General features: G+C 48.4%; 1 protein-coding gene and 2 long non-coding RNA genes across 3 annotated transcripts in view; 1 reads left to right on the top strand and 2 right to left on the bottom strand.

Annotated features, from left to right (window-relative positions):
* The window catches only part of EXT1 (exostosin glycosyltransferase 1), a 172,417-nt gene that overhangs the window by 77,278 nt on the left and 74,075 nt on the right, over positions 1-21,064 (bottom strand). The gene's annotated exons all lie outside the window — the stretch shown is intronic.
* Positions 1-21,064, top strand: part of LOC310894109 — a 397,944-nt gene that overhangs the window by 323,105 nt on the left and 53,775 nt on the right. The gene's annotated exons all lie outside the window — the stretch shown is intronic.
* Positions 1,304-21,064, bottom strand: part of LOC310894110 — a 92,603-nt gene continuing 72,842 nt past the window's right edge. The window contains exon 2 of the long non-coding RNA XR_014579566.1: positions 1,304-21,064. This exon is cut by the window's right edge and continues 53,769 nt beyond it. This is a non-coding gene — a long non-coding RNA (uncharacterized lncRNA).

Here is a 21,064-nt window from a genome sequence, read left to right as displayed (position 1 = left end):
CACACGGGCAAAAGTGTCTCCTTGGGCTGTAGGCTAAGGGCCCTTCAGGGTTTTTTGGTGCCCTTCAGCTCCAGGAGATAACACAGGCCCCTGGCTTTGACGGTGCTTGGGTTGGGTTTCTTTTGGCTGGGATCCAACTCCAGCCAAACATCAGACGGAGATGAGGTGCACCAGGGCCCTTCCGCTGGGAAATGCAGAAGGAAGACCCCCGAGGAGGCAGGTCTGTGTGTCCGAGTGTCCGTGCGGGGGTCTGCAGCCGGTCAGCGCTGCTCAACGGGCAGCAGGACATGGCCTGCAGCCTTGGGACCTGCACAGCGTGGCTTCAGGGTCTCAATATAGATGGGGCTCTCGTCTCTAAGAGCACAGGTAGTGCTTGCACACAGCTGATTGTGAACTCTGAGAGGTCGCCAGCACACGGTGCCAGGTGGAGATGGAGCAAGAGGCACAAAAATGGCTTGGAGCCAGCCAGAAGCCAAGAGCTGGCACCGGCTTTGGGTCATTGTCAAGCCCCGTGACGGCCAGGGAAGAGCTTCTATTGACCTTCCTCATCCTGGTGCATTTCACACACATCGGGGCGGGCTGAAATGCAGAGCTGAAGTCAGGCTGGGAGCCCCCGTTCCTCAAAAGCCTCATCTCTCCGCCACAGCTCATCAGCCGGGCACGCGATTTTCTCAGTCAACTGGAGCCGCTCGGAGCACCTCCCTCTGAAAGAAGGCCAAGGCCGGGGCTTCATGGGAGAGGAGGCCAAAAACCCTGCCCTCGATGCCAAAAACCTTCAGCTCAGCGCGCTGGCACCGCTGCCAGCCTTTCGCAGGCCAGGAATTGAGGTTGTCCAGCCCGGGTGCTCGCAGGGCAGCATGAAGGAGAGCCCTGTGGAGGGCCAGGCCTCTCCGGCCCCGCGAACGCCCCTCGCCGTGGGGCTCCGGCCCTGTTGTTTCCGTTTCCCTCGCCACGATTTCTGTCAATGGAAAGGGTCTTAAAACAACAAAAGAAACCCCTCAGACGGCTCTGCTTTTCTGCAGCTTTGTTAATGGCCCGCCAGCCTCCAGTCAGTACAATAAGATCCAGAGGAGGATGCAAAGGTCACGTTAGGGGAGCGCAAATCCCCCGACTTCAAAGGGAAATGCAAAACCACAGGTTTGGGCCCAGGATTGCCTGGAGCTTTCCTGGTTACCCGGGGCTCATTTCCCAGGGCCCCTGCACCCCGGTCAGCATTGCAGCTCTGCTCTGCAGCTCGCTGGTACCACTCTTCCACCGCTCCATGAAATTTAAAAAAATAAAAAATGAAATATATATATATACATTTTTAATTATTCTTTTTGCATTTACCGGCATATGCTGGACATCTGACGTGCAAGAACCTTTCTAGACCGCAACCGAAGCATCCCGCCTTGCTTCCTGACAAGAGCAAGCTCATTTAAAACAAAATACGCACTTGAGGCAGGGCATCCTGTGCTGAAAGGCTGAGGCATAGCAATCGCTTCCTCCCCGCAAAAAGCAGCGAAGATTAAAACCACTCTGACACCGAGCTGCCTGACAAGGACGCCGTTTGTTGCAGGCACGCCGACAATCAGACACATGTGCGTTCGTGCTTACTGCAGCTGCAAACCCTGCTACAGCCACACTTGGCAAATAAAGAGCAATCAAAACCAGGCCATTATCGGCCTGGATAATGGCCCCGTATAGCTGATCATACAGAAAAAGTCAATTTTCAATTTTTTTGCATGCGGATTATTTATCACGCTCCCCTCCAGCGCCTTTTCTTCCATACAGCTTTGAAGCACAATGGATGGAAAGCCAAATTTCAGAAGCACCTAAATGTCTGAGAAGCCACCTCAATCCCATCGACTTCACAGGACCTGAGTATTTAAGGCCTTTCTGCAAATTCCATCCCTTTTAAGTATACCTAAAAGCCAGGCCTAAATATAATATAATATAAATATAATGGTCCTAAAAATAAGCTTAACATGCAAGCAAGTCCCACGGTCTGTCTGTCAGTCCCAAACTGGTCCTGACAGTACCTCCACAAAAGGGCTTTAGCGATTTTTTCCCCTTCTCCGCCTGCAATTTTTGCCTGTATGCAGAGGATAATAATAACAGGGTTTTATAAAGTATAAAGGGGTTCTTCTGTTGGGATTAACATTTAAGAAGCGCAGTGCGATCTCGGCTTTACGTTTGATTAGGAGCCAGGCTCCAGCTCTGACACAGAGGATATGTAAGAAAATGGGGATGTGCAGAAATCACCATAAGAAAAGCCGGTCTGCAACAGAGGAGCCGCTCCACCCGGCCCCGCAGGACCATCCCGGTGAAAACCTTCTAGCTACGATTTGGCATTTCTGCATAAGATTTTCTCCTCCTCCTCTCTATCTCCCTTTTTATTTCACGTGATTAACAGCTTTATTAATTTAACAGCTCCTCACTTAAGAGGATTCCACCAGCTTACTGGTAGGATCCTGGCTGGGAAGCGCAGCCTGTGCTGGGCACAGGAAGGCCGTGTAAGCTCCTCGTAATGTAACAACTTCACGCCGTACTTACTATAATCGAAGACACACAATAAAAGTATTCTTCCTAAACTCATCAAGCCATTAAACCGTCAGCTCCAGCCCAGATGCGTGATGTATGGTGCTCAGCTGGCGGGGAGTCGATCCGAATGGGAGCTCCCAGATTTACGGCGCCTGACCCCCTGGCTCCCCCCGCCGGACCCCCCCTCGCCTTCCAGCCCTGGGAAGGGTCGCGGCCGACCCGCGAGGCACTCGTGAGTGCCAGCAGCGATGGATGCAACGATAAAAAAGGATGCACCTCGGGATGCAACCCACTTCGGCGTGAATTGCAGCGTCCGCTCGGAGCCAGCCGGCCAAAAAGGCGACCTGTGAGTAGGGAAAGCAAAAAATTGAGGACAGCCCCCGACGTGAGGCAGGGCCGGGCGTGCTGGCGTCCCGCAGCTCGGCTGCAGACTGATTACTCAGCACGCAGGAAGCCGGTGTCATGCTCTGACTCACATCTCCGAAGGCGCTCCGCGATGACTGCAGCGTCCCCAGCCAGAGATCGCTACGATTGCTCCGAAAGAGGTAATGCCAGAACTATGAGCAGCTCGTTTACAAGTTCGTGGGAACCGTGTGACTCTTTGTTGCTTGAAGAACATTAAATCTAACTCAGATGGCAGCCTCCTTCCCCCGGCGAAAGCCGCCGACCTCTCCCGGAGCCAGCTCCGAGGGCATCGCGGCCCTGTGAGCGCTGCCTGGGCACCTGCCTTCACACGGTGCACGTTTTTAGTGAAGCAAGAAGGGTTTCGTAAAAACTCCTTCTTTTTTAAGGTATCAATGGTGTTTTTAAACAGAAAACAACCACTCTTCCTCCTCCACGCTCCTTCTCCTTCACAGCCGTACTGCCTTCCAGCACAACCAGTGAACCTGAAGCAAGGTATGGGCTGGCCCCGCTCCTGCCTCAGCGCCACCCCTTACATCCCTCCCTCGCTGCTCTCCCCCAAAAGTCCCATTCCCCACTAAAGTTTTGGGGGTCAGATCTGCCAGGCAGCACCTACCCCACCCTCTGTTCCCTGTATTTGGAGCCTCACAGCCCCACCGCCCTCCCTGCGCTCCAGGTTTACGTCCTCGCCCCAAAGCCCTTAGCCCTCCAGACAGGCCGGCCGGCCAGACGCCTGGGAGCAGTTCGCGGCGATCCTGCAGAAACTTTTTGTTTTCCCTGCTCCAAAACATTTCCATGGGAACACTTTTGCAAGCGGGAGCTTCCAGCCTCGACACGACAAACATTTGCTCCGGTGACCGCGACGCTCGGAGCACCCGCTGACCCCCGCGTCTTCTGCAGGAAGCCCTGGAGTAGGCTCTGGCACACAACAGCCCCGCTGATTCCCCACCAAAACTTCACCGCTTCCTCCTGGGACGGCGCTGGACCTCGTGAGGCTTGCTGTGTCCACGTCGGTAGCGTTGCTCGCACGCGGAAGGACACCTACGAGCTCTGCCACACAAGCATCCTGCAGCCCTTCGAACAGCTTCCTCCAATCTGTTGTAACCACGATGGTTTCTTACTCAGAAGGAAGTGTGGATTTATAAAGAATCCCCCCCCCAAATGTCTCTTCAGGGTATAATTTTACTTATTAATTAGCTTAGGAGCAGAAACAGCGCTGATGAAGTCCAGCTGTAACATCCCTCCCCCCTCCATCACCTAACGGGAAGCCCTGCCCCGGCTCGGGGCCGCGGCTGCTGCCGAAGGCAGATAAGACAGTATCTCAGCTCCTCTCACTAGGAACTGACGTACCGAAGTGTGCAGGGGAGCCTCTTCCCATGTGGGACAGCAAAAATATGCTGCAGACTCTGAGGGTGCTCGGTGAAGGTGCTCAGGGTCCAAACATTTCACCCGCCCGCGAGCCAAGGGCAGGCAGGAGATGCTCCTGCTCCCCCATGCCCCCAGGGAGAGCCGTCCGTTCCCACCCCCTTCCCCATTAGAAAAGACACAGAGAGGGAGCTGCCAGATGGGGAAACACAAGGGAAACACGCGGTGTGAGATAGGACTGTCAGACTAACAAATGGGAGAAAGAAAACACGCTTTTTCCACGGTGGGGTGTGATCTCGGCCAAATCGGCGTGGCGGGGTTTGCGCAGGTCCAGAACCTGTTTCAGTAAACAACAGACTCTGCTGCAGATGAGAAAATGTCCCCAGTAATTAACTTCCAAGTTGCTCTGTGGGATTTTCTGATGATCCCTTGCTGCCATTTGGCACCTCTGCATGGGACTTTCTGGGCCTGACTCACATCTCATTGTACACCGTTTCCTTACGCCGCTATAATTTAATCCACTCCAGTAAACTTACTCATGATTTACATCTCCCCCAGCAAGAAGAGCGTCAAGCCCTCCATCAGTTCCTCATTCTTAAGCAAAGCTTATTTTTTTTAATTTGGCTAAATTGTGTTCGGCACAGTTTCCTCATTACAAACTGACAGGAGGAAGGCTAGTACAAAGATTTATTTATTTTATTATTTTTTTAAATTTATTTATTTATTATGGGGAAAGAAAAAGGCCGATTAAAGATGTTTATGGGATGTTCTCTGCAATGAGAAGACTTCCCAGCCCCTGACGGGACAGGCACTGACCGGTACCGCCGTGCTGCTCCCAATGCCAGCTCCCCACGAGGGACCGACGTCCCCACAAGGGAGATTTAACCTTGCCCGGTGTTGCAGCAACCAGGCTTGAGCTCAGCCCTGCAGACTGGGACCGAGCTCCCCGATTTTCTCCCTCCCTCGGCTGTTTATGCATTTTCTGCCTCGTGTCTCCAAAAAGGGTAACCAGCTTCAAGTGCACTTCCACGGGCAGCGTGAATAGGAATAACGCCTTAAGCAGCTGCTAGTCATTCACTTCTTAGAGGATTATGAGACTCGCTTCGGTGATCTCTGCTTTAACTTCCCCCATATAAAACAGCTGTGCGCGAGCCCTCCCCATGTATGGGCACTGACACTTCTTGGTTCGTGTTTAGATCTCGCACCAGGTTGTATAAACAGCGCGAGGCAGGCTGCATTGTGATTTCTTTCATGCACACAAGCCCTGGCTTTTTTTTTTTCCTTTAAAAAAAAAAAAAGGCCCTCTATTATTTGGTCCTTATTTGCCTTTCAAATAAGCACACGAGGCGCTTTAAATCAGGAGGTCTGCTCTGGAAAAGATTAGGAGGGGTAATCTCAAACTCACAAAGGACTTTCATGCGCCCAGGGCTCATGGTAAGGGGGCAGTGGTGGGCAGAGGAAGAAACCAGGAAAATTCAGAACCAGAACCCATCTCTTAGAAATTGCTGCTCCCACTTGCTTCACCTGCTTCGTGCGAGCTGCTCCGTGCAGCAAAGCGACAGCTTGCGTCCAGCGGCCTCGCGGGACAGGACCTGGTCCAGGGCAGAGCACCTCACAGCAACCACTCTTTGGCTTGGAAAACAGAAACCAGGAGCTTGTAGTGGAAAACTTTGGGTTCTGTAGGTATTTGGGAATGAGGTGCCCAACAGTTCAACTTCTGGTTTATTTTGAAGCTAGGCAATGTCCTCCAAAACTCTCAGCTAAACAAATGTTTAAGGACGTGACACGCTTCCATGCTGGGACTGTGAGTGCTGGCATTTATTCCGGGGGCCTTGGTTTTGGCCTAAGATTTCCTTCTTCTGCCCTGTCAGTTTATGGCTCTCCAGGCCAGATGTGTCTGCACCTCAGGAAGGCTGGACATGAAGTGCTTCTACGTCTTCCCTGCTGAAGTCTGACATGCAAGCATCACAGGAAGGCAAAACCAGGAAGAAAACACACAGACACGCAGAGACACAAAAACAGAACAAAACTCTGGAATATGTAAAAAAAAAAGCTCTATTCAAAATGAAAACAAAACAGAGAAAAAAAAAAAAAAAAGGCGTCAGGTGCATGTTTCTGAAAGCCAAGCAGGGCTGAGCAAGCATGAAACCACGAGGAGGGCATCCTCGTCCTGCTCTGCTCCGACAGGGAGAACCAGCAAGAATTTGTTACCACAGCACACGGCCTCATCTTACACTCCTCGGGATTAAAAAAAAAAAAAAAAAAACCATCAGCAAAACAGAACATGCCTAAAATGCTTCTGCTCTTGTCTAGACTTAGGCATCCAAAGGGATTAATCAGCTCCTTCTGCCCGAGCCGTGCGCTGCCCCAGCCAGCAAAGCGCAGCGGGTGGGAAGGGGGCTGTGCTGTGCAGCCCCGTACCGGCTCCCAGGAGGCTTCCCCAGCGCTGGTACCCCTCTTCTTGGGATGAAATCACAGCAGTAAGAAACAGTGAGCAACCTCTGCCAGTGCTTGGTCACCTGCAGAGCACAGAAGTGCTGCCCGGTGTTCAGGGGAGCCTCCTGCGTGCCAGCTTGTGCCCACTGCCTCTTGTCCTGGCACCGGGCACCACTGCAAACAACCTGGCTCCGTCCTCTTTGCACCTTCAGGTACCTATAGACATCGATGAGATCCCCCCTGAGCCTCCTCTTCTCCAGGCTGGGCAGTGCCAGCTCTCCCAGGAGGAGGTGGGACACCGTGGTGGGACGCTGCGAGCTGCCCAAGGGGCAGGGACGAGCCTGCAGCTGCCACTTCGAGTACCTAAACCATCTGAGAGGTTTAACGCGCTTAACCGTGCCTCCATTAAAACACGTTTCGTTATAATTGCAAACTGATCTCGGTAAGATAAGGCTACTGGGATTAGACACTGAAGTCATCTCATCCGGTTAGCCAGCTATTAGCATTAGGTTTTCGAAACACACGGCCAGAAAGCAGCCCAGCCTCTCCACCAGATCCCACCACCAGATCCACCAGCCCCAGAGCCTGTTTTCCTGCAGATGCCTGTCTCCTTCCAGCATGGCAAACTGAGCAGCGAGAACTCATCAGGGCAAAAAGAGGAAAAGCAAACACATTAAAAAAAAAATAGCTCTTGCTGTAAAATCTCCCCAGTAACTTTTTCAATAGGTATCAAGAGCTCCTGAAGTTTTTTTTAAGACCTAGGAAGTGGTGGGAGAGGAAGAGGGCAGGGGGAGCTCGGCAGCACGTTACAATGCATTTGTATTAAAGCCTCTTGGAGGGGTGGCTGGGGATATTTTATGATTTCACAAGAAAACCCTTGTAAACAGAAAAACTCAAAAATGACTCAGAGATATCTGAATTATGAAATCTTGTAAACTTCAGCCCATAATGGAAAATTCTGTGCAGGAAAACATCTGTGTTGATTTAGGTACCAGTGAAACCGAAATGTGTTCTATAAGTAGCAACACTCCAGTAACAAAAACCACAAAAAAGGGGCAAAAAAGCTCCCATCACCTTGTACCGGATTCAGATCTCGGTTGCACAGACACAAATGTAGAGGAAACACCACTGACTTCAAAGGGAACGGTGCTCCAGACTTACACCAGGCTCAGAGATTAGCGTCTGGCCTTTTACCTCCAGCTGAATATGTGAGAGGCATGGAGAACAGAAACTGGAAAGACCCGGTCCTAGGGGATGAACAGTGGCTGAGGAAAACCGTATCGGCTTGTAAGAACCCTCCTCAAGTGACACCGAGCCACGAGCCAGCGGTGTGGCCGTTCGTGGGCGTTACACCAAGTACACGCCTGCCTCCCCACCGACCTCCCTTCCGAAGCCTGTACTCTGCTGAACCTGTTAGCACTTTCCATCGGTGATAAATCGTAAGCGCAAAGAACATTTCCAATCCGATCCGGCCCTCCTCCCAGTCGGTAGATGTCCAACACGAAACTACACCAGTCAATTTATTAAATAACCTCCAAGAAGTTTCTCGGAGACGGTCATACATATTCAGGCAGAGCAGTGGAGGAACTTTAAAGGCTAATATTCCTGATAATCTGGTGCTTAGGTTAATGTTCCCGAACATTTTGCTCGTTAGAAATCAGCCGTTCTCAACGAAAAGACCTTTTATAGATAGGTACAGTTCAAACATCATCAATGCCAAAGAGTAAAGAGTACATTAGAAAGTTTCAGGAGTATTGCATATTTAATACTCAAAGCTAATTTTTAATACCGTGTGTATCAAAACGATAACATCTACTTCTCTCACAGCTAATTGAGCTCTAGCGGAGACACAAAATCTGACAGCCCTCCACCGACGGGGAGGCGCTCCCCGCTGCACAAGCAATCTCCAAGTTCACGTGCCGAGAAGCAAATCTCAGCATGTCTAAAAACTGTGACTCGAATCTGGAACGAAAAAATGTAATTAAAATGGTCTCTCTCAGCTGACAGCTGCAGACAGCCATCCTCCTGATGTGACAACCTTCGTGACAGCTACAGTCCAGAAGCCAGAAGTAAGACAGAAGAGAGCAGCGTATAAAAGTAACAGTGATTACAGAATGCTCCCTGTGTTTAAAATAATAAATAAAAAAGGCTTTATGTGATCAATAATTAATCCTGGCAAAGAGGGAAGGGTTGCTACCCCCCTGTGCTGAACAAAGAAGCCAGGTGGAGATCTGCCTCTGACCATGGCAGCAGGATGCTAAGCAGTGATGTGGGTTCTCTTCCTCTTCTTCCTCATGCCTCCTGTTGGGTGCCCAGAGGTTAACAGGCACGGGGAGGGCAAAATCCTGAGCAGCCCCCGGATGGATGCCGGGGTCCTCACCGCTGATGGGCACACCGATGCGTTTGTTGCATGGTCGACGGAATGGAGAGGGCGTCTGCTGTGCCGTCAGACCTCGGAGCTGTGAGGAAGCTCAGCCCTTCGCCCTCTTCGCCGCGTTCCCCTCGGTTAGCAGTTACGGAGCAGTTTCTATGTGTTTTCATCACTTAAGCAATCGGAGGGAGCTTTTTCCATGCGTTGCAGTTTACGACAGCAGCCAAAGTGACTTTGGACCATTTGCATACTAATTTATAATTAAAAAATGGAAAATGATTCCCTACAGGGTGATTTTAAATTCTGACATTTTTTTCCCTCTGTAAAAGTAACAGGTAAAAGGCTATAAATCCTCATTTCCTTTCACACTGACGAACAGGAGCAGAGCCTTGCCCTATGCGACAGGAGCGTCTGGAAATTCATTTTCGGGATTCATTTTCTGACCCCCGTCCGTCCCCCAAAAGCAGCCAGGGGATGGCAGTGGGATCGTGGCCCCCCTCTCTTCTACACAAGCAACCCAGCCAGAAGCTTCCCCGAGCCCGAGGGCCCCGGGTACCCAGGGAGAGCCGTCCGCATGCCACGTCTGCGGACCTGGGTCTCCAGCCCGGCCGACATGTTACGGCCAGGTCAGCCCGAGGGGTGAAAAGGGAGAGGGGGACGGGGTTCAAAGCCAGCCCCATGCCGGCCCCAGACTCCTTCCTCCTGACACAAAGCTGTCCCCGACATGTAAACGGGAGGAATTGCTATGGTGCCTGGCTCGGGTGGTGGTTTAGACACGTTGTTCGACTTGGGAGCGTCCAAGTGCCTGGCCTGTCACCTGAAGCCGGGCAGGAGGGCACCTAGCGTCCGCGGGTGCTGCTATGAGCACGAGGGTGCTTCAAAATGCCTGACTTGGCTGCTCCCTTCTTGTGTTCGCATCGGAACCTCCGCAAAGACAGACGCTAATTAGCTTTGACTAATTCATGAAGAAAAAAAGCTAATTAGCAGCCCTCCAAACTTTGGATGACCTCTCTTCCTGATGCTTGCTGCCGCTTCCATAAATTCCTCGCGCGAAGAGAAAGGAGGGAGGGCAACAAAAGGGTACATGGCAATGGCAGCTCGGGGTCGCAACACGAGCTTCACTCAGCAGCCAGAGGCACGAGAAGAGGAAGATGGGATGAAAATGGAGGGACTGAAGGACTCAGCACCCCACAGCTGCCTCCTGCCCATCCCCGAGGCCGGCTGGCCCCATGTGCCATGCTCTCGGGCCTTCCCTGCCATGCCCGCCTCGCACAGGGGCTCCGCCGAGCCTATGAAGGCCTCAGTCGCCCACCTGCGGCTCTGAGGCCTTCCTGGTCCTTCCACGGAAAAGCCCCACAAGTTGAGATGGTTGCTGCCCCCCTTTCCCCTTTGGGGAGCACCTCAAACAGACAAGGCCTCCCGAAATGCACCCGTTCCACCCACGGCTGATCCCCAGACAAGGGCTGGAGGCAAACCCGGCGGTTTGCAAACAGCTCCTAGGCATATAGGAATGCTCCCATTAAAATTTAGGCTAAAAGTGAAACATTTACCTTGGCATGAAAGCCTGAGCTATTCTCTTCTAAAATTTTCCCAGTAAAAATAATTTATTTGCATTGCAAGACATTTGAAGAGCTTATATTGGCCGGTAACGCTGATACCGCGGTATCAGACGATGCTTGCTGAGGACGCCCGTCCATTCCGGTTGGAATTTCAAAATGTCTGGACTGGAATCAGCTCATCCCACCCCAATTTTTCTCTCTGATAACATTGTATTAGCCATCTACTTTAACTCTCCGTTTCCTGGCTGAATTAAAAAAGAAAATTACCGAGAAATGCGTGTGTTTAGAAGGCTTCAGCTTCATGATTCCCAGTTAAAATAAATTTGAAGACATGATTAACATTGAATGCATTGATCTATCTATTTATCCAGGAAGATGATGTTTTAATATACCCAGGCCAAACGGTAATTCATGTGCAAACATATTTGAATTGAAAAATGAAAGTCAACCATGAATTATTCTACTATCCATCATATTTACAAAAGCAGCTATGGCCATTTTTAGCTGCCTAAATCACAACATCATCCCTAGATATACAAAGCGATATATCTAATAGAGCCTTCCAGCTTCTTCTGGCTCATCTTTAACTTTGTTTTTTAATGTGTTCACTCAATTTACACTTGATTTCTTAAAAATTGTATGTTTGATATCTGTTTCCCCTGCAATTCTTAGGAATGCAGATAAAATTACCACAGCTGAAAAAGACAAACAATTGTCCCTCTTCTCAGCCTGTTTATTTTGTATATACTCTGCTTCCACATTTCTTCTGAATATCTGGCAGTTTCTTTGTTTTCTGTGTGTTGTCTTTCACATAGCAACAGAAGAAATTGCAGGGGTAAAGAGGAAAAAAAAAAAAAACTTCACACGGGAAAATATGAGCTCCTCTTGAATCCAAAGAACTCGGTACACTCAGAAGAGCTAATTAACAAACTAAATAACATACTCTGGAAGCAAACACTGACGCACAAACACAAAACAAGGAATGAGAATCTGGGGGTCATGGAGAATCACAACATAAACATGAGTCAACAAAGTAATGCCGTTCCAAAAAACAAACAAAATCCTGATTTTTAGGAAAATGAGTGGCATACATAAAAAATGGGAGTTAATTACTCAGTCACATTCCTGAGTCCAGGCTCAGACAATGCGCTTTCACATAGATACAGCAGCAGACAAATTTAAAACAGCCCAGCCCCTGAACAGAAGAATGAAAGTCACAAGAGATTTAAGAAATTTAACCGATGACCAAAGGATAATAGAATTAGATGCACATAGTCTAATATAAGAGAGAACTGCAAAATAAAGAAGTTAAGCTAAACAGAAATTGAATTTAAATATATAAAAAAGTGGAAGATTTCTATGTCCAACAGTGGACAAACAAAACAATCTACAATTGCAACAAAATGCATTTTTGTTGGATACCAAGGGAAAAATAACTCAATATCAAGGGTAGTGAAACACTGGAGAAAGGCTTCCTAAACCTGCTGCAATATTAACTTCATGGAAGTTTTCAACAGCAGCTTAGACAAATGAGATCAGGGCAAGACTTTTTCTTGTCCCAGTGCCAGACACTGGATCATTTCTTGCAAATGTGTGTCGCTGCTTTGGGATTCTTACGAAAATAGAGTCCTGCTCCAGAAGGGAGGTGAGGATGGAACAGTAATACAGGTAGCAACAACCCAGGGCAGAACAAACAAACAATCCAACAACAATGAATCACACCCACCCAGCACCTCTTCAGATCCTGGCCAGGATAATAGTTTGTGTCTCACGAGAGACATTCATTGCATTGCCAACTCACTGACACTACCCCATGCCAAGATCCTTGATGTTCATCTTCACACTGCAGAAGTGTATTCCTACATTTAGCTAAACAGCCAAACCTGACAAATACACGTTTCATCAGCAGCCTTGATTAGCAAAGATGGAAGAGCACAGATCTCTGCTGCAGATCTGTATCAGTTCCTGAAAAAATAAAAATAATCCCCAACCAAACTGCAGGAAAGTTGTACTGTGGGTCCCCGTTTGCTTTATGGACCGTAAGCGATTGCAAAAGTCACAGGTTTCCACCTCCTGGCTGCACCGCGCTGCAAGGCAGCTGCCCTGTGCCCACAGGCACCGGCTTGGAGCGCTGCTCCAGCGGTGCCTAATCGCACTCCTTGCCACACCTGATTCCCCCACAGAGCCCGTATAAAATACCCAATTCATTATGTCCACTCCATTCCCGGAGGTGATTGAAATAAAAAGCTGCTCTGGCAGAAAAGCTTAGGAAATGAAACACGAGAGAGATGGGGAAAGAGAAGGAGAAAAATAGAAATCAAGAATAGAAAAAAGCACTCAACCAGGTGGATGGAATGAGTCCAGAATTACTTATAGCTCCAGAACTGAGAGAAAAAGAAGAAAATGAACACCTGGGCATATTGCGAGATTAAAAGTGTGTTTAGTGTGTGTGTCCCAAAAAGGGCAAGTCAGAGATATGAACTATGGACTGAGAAAAGAAATTCTCTTTCCCACAAAGATGGAATCTCAGTATTTAAGTTCAGGAAAGAAGTATTTATTCATGAAGATAGCTCTTCCCTTCCCTGCCAGAAGTAATGAAGATCACACTCAAAATCTAGCACCTGCACATGATTACCAGTTATTTAACCACAATCCAAATATTTTTTAAAATGTAAATTAATTACACTGATGGACAGAACTGGCAGTTGTAGCCAAACCTCCCCATGAAATTCCCTCCGTGAAGCTGTGATTGCCACGGGCTGTAATTAAAAAAATTGTCAATGTCTGAGGTCCCAAGTATCTTCCCACAGAAAATGCAAAGAGATCCAAGACTTTTACACTCTGTGGCAACCACGAACATGGGGACCAGACCCGAGAAGGTACAACTTGGGCTGCATGCCCAGTACTTCAGTGGTATTTTAGCACACTTCCATCTTACTCTGTTGTTCCTTTTTACTGTTTTTCATAAAGGAGGAGTTATCAAGAGTGCTGATTGTGCTTGATTAACAATGGATTATTAAACTACATATAAAGTGAGTCTACTAAATTCAATCAAGCCTCCTTCTTTCCCTATCTACAGGGAGATGTTCTGGTCCAACCGATGTTGACTTACCGTAATGCTTTGCCCTCCTTAATATGCCTTAGAGTTCTCAAAGGGAAAAAAACAAAACCACAAGCACTAGGTGCTCACCCTGGTGCTCCAGACAGGCAGGTAGAGAAGCCTAGCAAAGCCAAAACAGCAGGGCATTGGCCTCCCAAGACCTCAAACCCCAAAGCTTTTTCCCGTGGTGGATCTGCAGCTCTGCAGCACGCACCGAAGAGGTGGGTTGCGGGTCCTGCGCACACGGCCTGCATCAGCTGGCGTGCAACCTGACACGGGGCCTGCTGAACGGATGCTCTTCTGCACGGCTTTTCATCGAGGGGGGATTTGGTGTCAGTTTTCAGCAGTTTTGTTACAAAAGGTGTTGGAGTGACTTGGTTGAGACAGTTAGATAGGGGTGGTGCAGAGGTAAACGGGCCACTCCCTCATCTAATCCAGGAACTGAAAGCACCTCTTTAAAAGAGGTGTTATTAATAAAACTTCAAAGGCCTGCTGACATGCCCAAACACACACAGAAAAGGAGATTTTGCAACTGCACAGCGTGCGAGGCTAGGGCCTGCTAACAGCCAGCCACGACCCAGTACTGAGAGCGAGAGCAGATGGCTCTACACAAACACACAGACCTCGGCCACCCTAACATCCATCTCGTGTCCCCTGCCCCTCAGCTCCCCTGCCAACTTTTTTGTTGTTTTAACATCATATTTTCCTATTTTAACATCATATTTTCCTATTTTTAAGAACCTGCTTCCTGCAGGTATAGGAAAGACCTATGCAAACAACAAGGGGAAGCTGACGACACCGGCAAAAGAGCGAAGCTGGCTGACAAACATGAAATAAATCAGCTAAAAAACAGCCATCTCTTTCCGCTACACTCGGGCAGTCACAAGGAATTCCTGTAAAAGGGGAACGGGGGAAAACACACAACACAACACCAGGACTTGGTGCTGCTGCTGCGGGCTGGCTGCGTCCCGTCCTTTGCTGGGGCCTTGGTCACGGCCTGCAGAACGGGCGCTGGCGGAGTCAGAACATGTTTAATTCAAAACCCAAACAAACTTCTCCTTCTGGCTTGCAAACATTACATCACTGAGGTAAGGGATTGGCAATACTATAACTAACCACGGGAGGCCAAGAGTTCAGGTTCTTTGATCCCGGAGGCTACTTGGAAGCAAGCTTTGGGTGCCGGTCCTCACGGGACAGCCCCTCGGGGCAGCTTACCCCAAGCTCCTTGGCATATCCTTCATGCCATATGCCGTAAAACAAACCTATACCAGAGCAGAGGACTGGTACCGACCCGTGAGGGTCACACTGAGGGAGACAGCTGGGCACGTAGGTGCTCTGGTGTTGGGACTGCTCTTTTGGAGATGCTGTCCTCTGCCAGGCCCAGCCACATCACTGCGGGGTACACCACGCCACGTACTTTTCAATAGGATTCCTCCAGTCTGCTGGGCCTGCAGTTGCAAAGCCTGTTATTGTCATAAAAACTATGAAAAATCAAGTCGGTGCCTTTCACCAGGGGTGGTCCAGGGCAGGACCAAGGGCTATGGGCACAGGATCGGCAGATGTGACACCTTCAGTCACAATGACGCCGTCTAACGCAATCCCTTTTTCCTCCTAGTTCTCTCACAGCGGGGTTCTTGGGAAGATTATTTATAAAGCCCTCTTTGGCGCACCTTGGTTTAATCAGATACAGTCTGAATATCCCAAGACGTATTAATTACCATTGCCACAGAAGTGCAACTGAAGAAGCAAAATGTTTTTCATTTGCATGGGCTGAGTATTTGTTTAAAACATTCTTGGTATCATTAGGATCTAATCAAAACATAGTGCATGACAGTTAGGCAGGAAATACAAAAAAAAAAAGAAACACCCAAAAAACTGCCTGCTGCTTAAGTATCCAGTTTTCTAATAATATTGCAGTAATGTCTTGACAGATAATTGGCTTTCAGTTATAATGGAATTCCTTATCTAAGTTGGTAAAATTACCTATTGGTCTTTTCAAAAGACAAGGGAAGGTTGGGAAGCAAATGATAATTCTCTCCAGCATTGAGAGATTTTATCGGGAAGATAAGAAAAGATATATCACCTGACTTCTTTTGGGAAAAAAAAAAAAGTGATTGAAGTTTATAAAGGCTCCAACCCATTTGGAAAATTATGCAAGTGCAATTTTAAATTAAAATTTATAATAAATTGATTCATAACAGCTTTTTTTTTTTTTTTGTAATGACATGTTTGAAGGTCTCTGCATGTAGAATACCTGATTTAAGTTTTACAAATAGAGGTAGGAAAAGTACAAAACATTTAATTTGATTTCCAACTGTTACCAGTTACGAACTCTCCCTTCCTATTTACTACAAAGAATGGATAAAGGTCTAAATTTTCACTTTCTTCATGACTATAGGTTGCTTTGATGTTTCCTTTTTTTTGGTCCCAAATCCAGGACGCTACAAAGTGACTCAGTTTCCCAAATCCCGGTGCACCCAACCTTGGAGAAGAGCCTTTCAGAGGATACTGAAGTCTTCAACAATCATTACATTGCTTTTGAATTTAAGCAAAAGGATTTTAGGGACTATCCAATGTCCTTACACTGTGAACAATGCAAACACCTGAATGTGCTCAAACAACCCTTGCAAACCTGCGTTTCCAGTCTTTGTGGCTTCAGTCCTTCTGCAGCCTTTGGCTTCTGTTGGTCAATCCACATGCAGAAACACATGATCAAAGTCAAGAGCTGCACTGCAAGTTACTTTCAAGAAGAACTTAGTCTTCAAGGTGTCCTGATAATTACAATTGCCTAGGAAGACAAATAAAAGATACTGCCCCCAACTGAAGTGCACGCCTGAGCTAGATCTAAAATTTCCCAGTGCTTTTCAAAGAAGTGTTTTTAAAACCTTGGGTTGTATAATAAATCAAGATATCACTTTATATATATACGTATTAGGCTAAATGATTCTTTAAATGTTAGCCCTTCTAATATGATGGTATTAATACTTTAATACCAAAAGCTAAGCCATGACTTTAACACACCTCATCAGAAGTGCATTAAACTTTACTTGCCTTTTTTCCAGAAGTGTTGAGGCTTTCCTCTCCAATCTTTTCCTGAATGTTCTGAATTTTACCTCACCCGGGACATATTTCAGAAACACACTCTCTTGTTGAGATGTCTTTCTAAGGAGGAATCCCTGGGTAAAGCCTTAAGTTTTCCTGACTGTTAGTAAATGTAAGCAGATATAAAGCAGAGACTTTAATGTGACCACAGGAGGGGCTGGAGATGTAGGGTGGGGAGAAGACAAACCTACTTTGTTAGCACTTCCAGTTAGTTCTCTCTGTACTATGAAAAACAGCCAGCTAAAATCACTAGCTACTTGCAGAGTATAGATGGTATCAATAGAAACTACATAATTTGCTAGTTCTGAGAGTTGTGTCCTTTCGTGGAAACAAAACTAGACAGACAGAGGTGGCAATTTCTAAGTAGCGGGAAGTTGTTTAATGCTCTTTATCATGCTTTGATACAGATGGGTTTTAGCAACAAATTCTCACATCAGAGCTGGGCTCTGGCACGAGGCTCCGAGCACCACGTTCTTGCTGTGCAGATGACAACCCCAAGTCCATTCGAGATCTCCGTTTGGAGAAACCAGCTGCTCTCCCTCCCTGCGGTTTTCAGAGGGTTTCAGTCCAAATGTTTGGTCCAGGTCTGTCCTCCTCACCAGGAGGATAAGCCAAATAAGCCTAAACAGAGTAAGTACTTGCAAGTGGCCTAAAAAAAAAGGAAACCTGCAGCTATCGAGAGCTGTACAAACATATACGACTCAGAATTTGCTCTTCTGGAGGACTTCCTACCTGATAACTTCTGTGTACTTTATTAACATCCAAGTTTCAGAACACGTATGAGGCATTATCTTCATTTTGCAGATAGGAAACAGAGATATTTATTGAGATAAGGCACAGAAAGGTGAAGCGACTTGCCTGAGGTCACATCAAGGTTTCTGGCAGAGGCACGATCTTTCCAGATCTTCTGAACTCTAGGCCTCTGCTTTAAATTACAAGACTTCGTCAGGTTTATAGCATCTCGCCCTCCCCTCCTGCCGCCTGTTTGTAGTGCCGAATTTGCTCCGAGCAAAACGCGCTCATTGATGAACTCCCTCACTCGTTCCCCAACATCACTCACGGACTGCAACTTCAAATGAAAGTCTCCGCGCTGCAGTCATATTTTACCTACCCGGTTATTCTAATTGAGTATCGAGCAAAGTGGCTAATTAGGAGTCTTCAAGGGACTGTTTGTTTAATTTTGTTTTGGAATGTGTGCTTGCATAAATGCCATACAAGAAAAAGTCTGGAGGCCGCAATCATCTGCAATGTAAAAATATTTCAGTTTCTGCGAAGTTTTCCCTCCCCTGAGGGTTCTAATTCATCTCCACGAGTTGATAAATCAAGTTGGAAGCGCCCTCCCCCCGCTCTGGTGCCTAGCAGAAATATGACCCTCTTCTTGTCCAGGCATGCAGACAAGTGATGAATCAGACTTTCCCCAAGAAAATGCTGCAGCTCTTTTCTTAAGGCACATTGCTGCCTGAGTAACTCAGCTTTTCCTACAGCCTCTGACTGCATGCCTGTATTTACTTCCAGAGAACGCAAGAGCTAGGGTCTGGATCTGACCCGAAGACGGCTACCCGAGTGCTAGCCAGCCAGCATCTACAAAAAACGAGGGCTGGAGGAGGGCGCAGCCCCTGCAGGGCTGTTTCCCATGAGGTTTCCCTTTGCTTCCATGCAGCAGTCCCAGCCGGTTCTCACCTCGGCACCCCGGGCACTCCGAAGTAGCTGTGAAGGCAGCCAGGCATGACCTGCTCTCGCCTGCACCACCTGCCAGCATCACTACCTGCTTGAGGCGTTGGAAGACCTTTTCACTACAAGCATTAGCATTCATTACGATCTAAATCACAAGTTTTTCAGAACGGTTTCAACTCATTCGATCCCTGGGGCGAGTGGATTTCCCCCCAAAACTTTTTCTTCCTCTTCAAAGTGGACCAGGGCCAATTCCGATTTTTTGCCCCGCGAAGAAAAGACAGAAGCTGGCCCAAAGAACAGATTTAGGCTGTTTAGAAACGTGAAAGAGATTTTGCTGTAACTTTAAAGTCAGAACTGCTCCTGTGAGGATCCAGCCTCTCTGTCCCTTTGGCTGTGCTCCTGCTCAGCATCCCACGCGACGCTGCAGTTACTGAAACCCGTGCTCGCCTTCATAGGCATCGGCTTGATGGAGCCAAGCAATCCCGGTACTCAGAGAGTACCTCATGTGACCCCTAGTAATCACGTTCAGAAATATGAATGTTCCCGTTTTCCAGAAGGAAAGACTTAGGTAGCACATTGCCGTGTTTGCTACAAGTCAGCAACCGACCAGGTAAGGAACTTGGGGTCTGCCCAGTTTTACTTCTTGTACCCAGCTGAGCACTGTGATGTGGGTTTCCCTGCCCACGGCCATGCTTTGTGGTCCTTAGCTCTGGGTACAAGCGTGGCTCCACTGAATTTATCCTATTATTTAACCAGGCCAGAAGCTCAGTCTTACTTGACGAGTAAGGTGTGTGGGTGACAACAACGTCTGGCATGGCACGGCACGGTACGGCACGGCCTCAGGCCAGCCAGGAGGGACCTTCTTGCACAGCACCTCCAATTCTGCCCAATTCTCTTCTTACTCGATCGTTTGTATTTGGTTTTGCACGTTTTCCCAAACTGCTCTAAAATGCTGGTGTTTAGGAACAGAGAGGAAAAGCTGCGTGCGTTGGGAATAAAATGCGGTGCATCCCGTGGCTTTATGGGTGTTAACTGCTGGTCAGTCGTACACGGGCACCAATATTTAAGAAAATTTGTACCAGATTTGGCAGCCCACTAGAACATGAAACAGACTCCCAATCTTGAAAAATTTTTCCACAGCCCTGCTCCCATTTCTTCCTTCTGAGCAGATACTAAACAGACTCTTTTCATCTCCCAAGAGCTGTGTAATAGAAACAGAGCGCTGCAGGATGTATGCATCCACATGATTGTTTATTTGGATCACTGTAATCCAGGCTGATTTACACAAGAAGAAGGGTCCCTATTTAGGTGAGCTTGCTTCAGTTCATTCCCACTTCACACTTGCACCAGGGCTCCCCGAGCCCCCCGAGCCAACGCAGATGTTTGGGAGATGAATCAGGAACGGAGACTTAACACAAAGTCTGCAGACACCAAGCAGAGAGTAGCCCAGCTGTAACGCCCAGCCCCCCACCAGCATCCTCGCTACAATAGCTGCAAGTATTTTATTCATTCGGGGAAGTTCAGGCTTGCATATCAACATCCCCTGGTTTCCAGATGCTCGGTGCCGGATGGCGTGAGATCTGCGGGTGCAGCGGCCGCCACCCCTTACCTGTCTGAGCAGCACTCCACGTGGCCGGGATCGGATTTCTGTTCCTCCAAAGGTGAGCTGAGCCTTGACTGTTAGCACAGGGAACGGAGAGCTTTTGGTTACGGCAGCGAGCTGACACGCACGAAGACAGCTGGAAGCGGCCAGCTTTCAACCAGGCAGCGTACGTGCGTGGTGCAGTAACCAGCCTCGCATCCTGCTAGCCCCTGCACCTTCACACACTGCACGACCCACTCCTCGTGGCTGCTGGAGGATGGCTGAGCGTGCCTGCCCGCTGCACGGCTCCGAGCACCGTGGGCAGCCCAGCCAGAGGCTCACCCCCATCACCGGGGTGTACGAACCCGAGGGCACGCGTGGCTTTGGGCATCCACGTCCCACCATCGCTGCAGTGCTCCTCACACCGCACCGACGCACGCTGTGCAACTCCGAAGAGCGGGTTCCCAAGCACTTACTGAAGCGGATGAGTTAATGACACGGCTCCGGTGCTGCTGCTCTCCTTGCACGGCCCGCGAGGGGCTGGCACGGGAGGTCCAGGGGGGACCTTCAGCTTCCTACTCACTTAATGCCAACTAACTTGAAAAATTAATCAAGGAAATTCACATTAATACAACTGACAGGCAAATGCAATTACAGCGTGCCTAACATTTAATTCAATATGGTTACTGAGTCTAAAAAGCACGTTACTTTCTTTATGAGATTGCTTTGCTATTTATTAGGGAAAAGGCCTCTATAAAATGACTCTTCACCCAGCTGCTGGAAAGAAAAAGAAATCCGGGAGCTACTCCCATGGCATGGGATTGCTTCACCCACTCCAGTAAGATGCACTTTCTAAAAATGAGACAAAAACCAAGGCCAGAATTGCGCTGCTGGTCTTCCACTTCTTTAGTGGAAGTGGTCTTCTGGGGGACCACTGTGGAAACCCATCC

Source organism: Anser anser, assembly GCF_964211835.1.
Source record: "Anser anser genome assembly, chromosome: 2".
Taxonomy (NCBI): domain Eukaryota; kingdom Metazoa; phylum Chordata; class Aves; order Anseriformes; family Anatidae; genus Anser; species Anser anser.
The sequence above is the reverse complement of the archived record's forward strand: the minus strand, read 5'-3'. Positions and strand labels throughout refer to the sequence as shown.